This window comes from Drosophila subpulchrella, unplaced genomic scaffold (assembly GCF_014743375.2).
Source record: "Drosophila subpulchrella strain 33 F10 #4 breed RU33 unplaced genomic scaffold, RU_Dsub_v1.1 Primary Assembly Seq203, whole genome shotgun sequence".
In the NCBI taxonomy this organism is placed as follows: Eukaryota; Metazoa; Arthropoda; class Insecta; order Diptera; family Drosophilidae; genus Drosophila; species Drosophila subpulchrella.
The window spans coordinates 32,501-40,000 of NW_023665532.1; the positions used below are offsets into that span (position 1 = coordinate 32,501).

At 35.0% G+C, this 7,500-nt stretch overlaps 1 non-coding gene across 1 annotated transcript in view; it reads left to right on the forward strand.

Moving 5' to 3' along the window:
* The window catches only part of LOC119559312, a 3,971-nt gene extending 132 nt beyond the window's left edge, over positions 1-3,839 (forward strand). Inside the window, exon 1 of the ribosomal RNA XR_005220715.1 lies at positions 1-3,839. This exon is cut by the window's left edge and continues 132 nt beyond it. This is a non-coding gene — a ribosomal RNA (large subunit ribosomal RNA).
* The last annotated feature ends 3,661 nt before the right edge of the window (positions 3,840-7,500 follow it).

Genomic DNA, 7,500 nt, shown 5'->3' on the forward strand with positions numbered 1-7,500 from the left:
ATGGCAAATGTGAGATGCAGTGTATGGAGCGTCAATATTCTAGTATGAGAAATTAACGATTTAAGTCCTTCTTAAATGAGGCCATTTACCCATAGAGGGTGCCAGGCCCGTATAACGTTAATGATTACTAGATGATGTTTCCAAAGAGTCGTGTTGCTTGATAGTGCAGCACTAAGTGGGTGGTAAACTCCATCTAAAACTAAATATAACCATGAGACCGATAGTAAACAAGTACCGTGAGGGAAAGTTGAAAAGAACTCTGAATAGAGAGTTAAACAGTACGTGAAACTGCTTAGAGGTTAAGCCCGATGAACCTGAATATCCGTTATGGAAAATTCATCATTAAAATTGTAATATTTAAACAATATTATGATAATAGTGTGCATTTTTTCCATATAAGGACATTGTAATCTATTAGCATACAAAATTTATCATAAAATATAACTTATAGTTTATTCAAATTAATTTGCTTGCATTTTAACACAGAATAAATGTTATTAATTTGATAAAGTGCTGATAGATTTATATGAATACAGTGCGTTAATTTTTCGGAATTATATAATGGCATAATTATCATTGATTTTTGTGTTTATTATATGCACTTGTATGATTAACAATGCGAAAGATTCAGGATACCTTCGGGACCCGTCTTGAAACACGGACCAAGGAGTCTAACATATGTGCAAGTTATTGGGATATAAACCTAATAGCGTAATTAACTTGACTAATAATGGGATTAGTTTTTTAACTATTTATAGCTAATTAACACAATCCCGGGGCGTTCTATATAGTTATGTATAATGATATTTATATTATTTATGCCTCTAACTGGAACGTACCTTGAGCATATATGCTGTGACCCGAAAGATGGTGAACTATACTTGATCAGGTTGAAGTCAGGGGAAACCCTGATGGAAGACCGAAACAGTTCTGACGTGCAAATCGATTGTCAGAATTGAGTATAGGGGCGAAAGACCAATCGAACCATCTAGTAGCTGGTTCCTTCCGAAGTTTCCCTCAGGATAGCTGGTGCATTTTAATGTTATATAAAATAATCTTATCTGGTAAAGCGAATGATTAGAGGCCTTAGGGTCGAAACGATCTTAACCTATTCTCAAACTTTAAATGGGTAAGAACCTTAACTTTCTTGATATGAAGTTCAAGGTTATGATATAATGTGCCCAGTGGGCCACTTTTGGTAAGCAGAACTGGCGCTGTGGGATGAACCAAACGTAATGTTACGGTGCCCAAATTAACAACTCATGCAGATACCATGAAAGGCGTTGGTTGCTTAAAACAGCAGGACGGTGATCATGGAAGTCGAAATCCGCTAAGGAGTGTGTAACAACTCACCTGCCGAAGCAACTAGCCCTTAAAATGGATGGCGCTTAAGTTGTATACCTATACATTACCGCTAAAGTAGATGATTTATATTACTTGTGATATAAATTTTGAAACTTTAGTGAGTAGGAAGGTACAATGGTATGCGTAGAAGTGTTTGGCGTAAGCCTGCATGGAGCTGCCATTGGTACAGATCTTGGTGGTAGTAGCAAATAATCGAATGAGACCTTGGAGGACTGAAGTGGAGAAGGGTTTCGTGTGAACAGTGGTTGATCACGAGTTAGTCGGTCCTAAGTTCAAGGCGAAAGCCGAAAATTTTCAAGTAAAACACAAATGCCATACAAATATAATTATATTATATAAATCAAGCTAATTAATATACTTGAATAATTTTGAACGAAAGGGAATACGGTTCCAATTCCGTAACCTGTTGAGTATCCGTTTGTTATTAAATATGGGCCTCGTGCTCATCCTGGCAACAGGAACGACCATAAAGAAGCCGTCGAGAGATATCGGAAGAGTTTTCTTTTCTGTTTTATAGCCGTACTACCATGGAAGTCTTTCGCAGAGAGATATGGTAGATGGGCTAGAAGAGCATGACATATACTGTTGTGTCGATATTTTCTCCTCGGACCTTGAAAATTTATGGTGGGGACACGCAAACTTCTCAACAGGCCGTACCAATATCCGCAGCTGGTCTCCAAGGTGAAGAGTCTCTAGTCGATAGAATAATGTAGGTAAGGGAAGTCGGCAAATTAGATCCGTAACTTCGGGATAAGGATTGGCTCTGAAGATTGAGATAGTCGGGCTTGATTGGGAAACAATAACATGGTTTATGTGCTCGTTCTGGGTAAATAGAGTGTCTGGCATTTATGTTGGTCACTTGTTCCCCGGATAGTTTAGTTACGTAGCCAATTGTGGAACTTTCTTGCTAAAATTTTTAAGAATACTAATTGGGTTAAACCAATTAGTTCTTATTAATTATAACGATTATCAATTAACAATCAATTCAGAACTGGCACGGACTTGGGGAATCCGACTGTCTAATTAAAACAAAGCATTGTGATGGCCCTAGCGGGTGTTGACACAATGTGATTTCTGCCCAGTGCTCTGAATGTCAAAGTGAAGAAATTCAAGTAAGCGCGGGTCAACGGCGGGAGTAACTATGACTCTCTTAAGGTAGCCAAATGCCTCGTCATCTAATTAGTGACGCGCATGAATGGATTAACGAGATTCCTACTGTCCCTATCTACTATCTAGCGAAACCACAGCCAAGGGAACGGGCTTGGAATAATTAGCGGGGAAAGAAGACCCTTTTGAGCTTGACTCTAATCTGGCAGTGTAAGGAGACATAAGAGGTGTAGAATAAGTGGGAGATATTAGACTTCGGTTTGGTATCGCCAATGAAATACCACTACTCTTATTGTTTCCTTACTTACTTGATTAAATGGAACGTGTATCATTTCCTAGCCATTATACGGATATATTTATTATATCTTATGGTATTGGGTTTTGATGCAAGCTTCTTGATCAAAGTATCACGAGTTTGTTATATAATCGCAAACAAATTCTTTAATAAAACGGTGCATTTATGTATTTTTGATTTGAAAATTTGGTATAACTCCAATTACTCAGGTATGATCCAATTCAAGGACATTGCCAGGTAGGGAGTTTGACTGGGGCGGTACATCTCTCAAATAATAACGGAGGTGTCCCAAGGCCAGCTCAGTGCGGACAGAAACCACACATAGAGCAAAAGGGCAAATGCTGACTTGATCTCGGTGTTCAGTACACACAGGGACAGCAAAAGCTCGGCCTATCGATCCTTTTGGTTTAAAGAGTTTTTAACAAGAGGTGTCAGAAAAGTTACCATAGGGATAACTGGCTTGTGGCGGCCAAGCGTTCATAGCGACGTCGCTTTTTGATCCTTCGATGTCGGCTCTTCCTATCATTGTGAAGCAAAATTCACCAAGCGTTGGATTGTTCACCCATGCAAGGGAACGTGAGCTGGGTTTAGACCGTCGTGAGACAGGTTAGTTTTACCCTACTAATGACAAAACGTTGTTGCGACAGCATTCCTGCGTAGTACGAGAGGAACCGCAGGTACGGACCAATGGCACAATACTTGTTCGAGCGAACAGTGGTATGACGCTACGTCCGTTGGATTATGCCTGAACGCCTCTAAGGTCGTATCCGTGCTGGACTGCAATGATAAATAAGGGGCAATTTGCATTGTATGGCTTCTAAACCATTTAAAGTTTATAATTTACTTTATAAACGACAATGGATGTGATGCCAATGTAATTTGTAACATAGTAAATTGGGAGGATCTTTGATCACCTGATGCCGCGCTAGTTACATATAAAAGCATTATTTAATACAATGACAAAGCCTAGAATCAATTGTAAACGACTTTTGTAACAGGCAAGGTGTTGTAAGTGGTTGAGCAGCTGCCATACTGCGATCCACTGAAGCTTATCCTTTGCTTGATGATTCGATAATAAAGATGTTGCAAGCGGGCATAATCATTATGCTTGCTTGCAGCATCGCACGCCACTTTGTTTGTGGTGTGTAAGGTAGGGAAGAAGAAATATAAAAGACCTAAATTGGAAACATCAATATATAAGTAAATATTGAACAAACAAAATGTATCGTCATCTTATTAGTGACGCGATGATAAAGTGGCAAACATATTCCATGTATAAATATTCCTATGGTATTAAAATTCAAGTAAAGAGGACATATATAAAAGTTTGTATATATGGTTCATTCAATGGTAGCAGCGGTTGGTTGGTTGGTGTCTGCTCCTCTTATTGTTCAAAACTTATGTTATGGTAGCAAGTCTATATCGTCATATTATTAGTGACGCGAAAAAGTAGTGGCAAAACATATTCCATGTATAAATAAATATTCCTATGGTATTGAAATTCAAGTAAAGAGGCCATTCAAGTAAAGAGGACTTATATAAATATAAGTATATATAATGGTAGCAGCGCGGTTGGTTGGTTGGTGTGTCTGCTCCTCTTATTGTTCAAAACTTATGTTATGGTAGCAAGACTGTATCGTCATATTATTAGTGACGCGAAAAAGTAGTGGCAAAACATATTCCATGTATAAATATTCCTATGGTATTGAAATTCAACTAAAGAGGACATATAAAATTACTATCAATGGTAGCAGTGGTTGGTTGGTTGGTGGTTGGTTGGCGGCTGCTCCTATTATTGTTCAAGACTTATGTTATGGTAGCAAGTCTGTATCGTCATATTAATTATTAGTGACGCGAAAAAGTAGTGGAAATCATATTCCATGTATAAATAGATTCCTATGGTAATGAAATTTTCAAGTAAAGAGAGGACCATTCAAGTAAGAGGACATATAAAAAGTAAGTATATGTTCCTCCAATGGTAGCAGTGGTTGGTTGGTTGGCGGCTGATCCTCTTATTGTTCAAAACTTATTTTATCAATATGAGTTTGGCAATACAATAAAGAAGACCAATCTAATCCATATAAAACTAAATGTATTATATGGATATGCTTAGGAAACCCATATATTCATAAAAAAAAATTATGTATAGAAAATTATACATATATCTTTTATATAAATGAATCGTATGGATATCGCCTTATGGTAGGTATAATAACTTTTTAAGGCATAATAATGTATAATATAGAAAATATACATTGAAATATAAATGCATTTTTATAGATATGGCGGCATATAAGTGCCATATACACAAGAATAAATAATAGAATTTACCAATATATAATTAAAATGAGATATATAAACCTAGTGAGGGGCTGCACTAGTATATGAATCGTATGGATATGGCTTATAGGTATAATACCTATAAGGCATAATAATGTATAATATAATAAATATAAATTAAGATATGAATGAATTATATAAATATGGCATAGAAATGCCATATACATAAGAATAAATGGTAGAATTTACCCATATATCACTGAAACACGATATATAAACCTAATGATAGCTGGCACTAGTACTGTAAACATGCACGCAATAGTGCGTGGGGTAAAAAACTACTATAGGGAGGTGGTCGTTGGCGGGCCCCTCCTCGTATTGGTCAAAACTTATGTTATGCATATGAATTTGTCAATACTATATAGAACGCCAAGCATATCCATATAAACTATGGATATGCATAGAAATCCATACAAAAGTAAAAAAAAATTATGTATAGAAAAATATACATATATTTATATAAGTGAATCGTATGGATATGGCTTATAGGTATAATACCTATAAGGCATAATAATGTATAACAAGTAAATATACATTGAAATGTGAATGCATTGTATGGATATGGCATATAAATGCCATATATATAGAAATAAATTGTATATCAATGATATAACAATTATAAACCTAGTGAGGGGCGGCACTAGTGAATGAATCGTATGGATATGGCTTATAGGTATAATACCTATAAGGCATAATAATGTATAATATAATAAATATACATTAAGATATGAATGGATTGTATAAATATGGCATAGAAATGCCATATACATAAGAATAAATGGTAGAATTTACCCATATATCACTGAAACACGATATATAAACCTAGTGATAGCTGGCACTAGTACTGTAAACAGGCACGCAATAGTGCGTGGGGTAAAAAACTACTATAGGGAGGTGGTCGTTGGCGGGCCCCTCCTCGTATTGGTCAAAACTTATGTTATGCATATGAATTTGTCAATACTATATAGAACGCCAAGCATATCCATATAAACTATGGATATGCATAGAAATCCATACAAAAGTAAAAAAAAATTATGTATAGAAAAATATACATATATTTATATAAGTGAATCGTATGGATATGGCTTATAGGTATAATACCTATAAGGCATAATAATGTATAACAAGTAAATATACATTGAAATGTGAATGCATTGTATGGATATGGCATATAAATGCCATATATATAGAAATAAATTGTATATCAATGATATAACAATTATAAACCTAGTGAGGGGCGGCACTAGTGAATGAATCGTATGGATATGGCTTATAGGTATAATACCTATAAGGCATAATAATGTATAATATAATAAATATACATTAAGATATGAATGGATTGTATAAATATGGCATAGAAATGCCATATACATAAGAATAAATGGTAGAATTTACCCATATATCACTGAAACACGATATATAAACCTAGTGATAGCTGGCACTAGTACTGTAAACAGGCACGCAATAGTGCGTGGGGTAAAAAACTACTATAGGGAGGTGGTCGTTGGCGGGCCCCTCCTCGTATTGGTCAAAACTTATGTTATGCATATGAATTTGTCAATACTATATAGAACGCCAAGCATATCCATATAAACTATGGATATGCATAGAAATCCATACAAAAGTAAAAAAAAATTATGTATAGAAAAATATACATATATTTATATAAGTGAATCGTATGGATATGGCTTATAGGTATAATACCTATAAGGCATAATAATGTATAACAAGTAAATATACATTGAAATGTGAATGCATTGTATGGATATGGCATATAAATGCCATATATATAGAAATAAATTGTATATCAATGATATAACAATTATAAACCTAGTGAGGGGCGGCACTAGTGAATGAATCGTATGGATATGGCTTATAGGTATAATACCTATAAGGCATAATAATGTATAATATAATAAATATACATTAAGATATGAATGGATTGTATAAATATGGCATAGAAATGCCATATACATAAGAATAAATGGTAGAATTTACCCATATATCACTGAAACACGATATATAAACCTAGTGATAGCTGGCACTAGTACTGTAAACAGGCACGCAATAGTGCGTGGGGTAAAAAACTACTATAGGGAGGTGGTCGTTGGCGGGCCCCTCCTCGTATTGGTCAAAACTTATGTTATGCATATGAATTTGTCAATACTATATAGAACGCCAAGCATATCCATATAAACTATGGATATGCATAGAAATCCATACAAAAGTAAAAAAAAATTATGTATAGAAAAATATACATATATTTATATAAGTGAATCGTATGGATATGGCTTATAGGTATAATACCTATAAGGCATAATAATGTATAACAAGTAAATATACATTGAAATGTGAATGCATTGTATGGATATGGCATATAAATGCCATATATA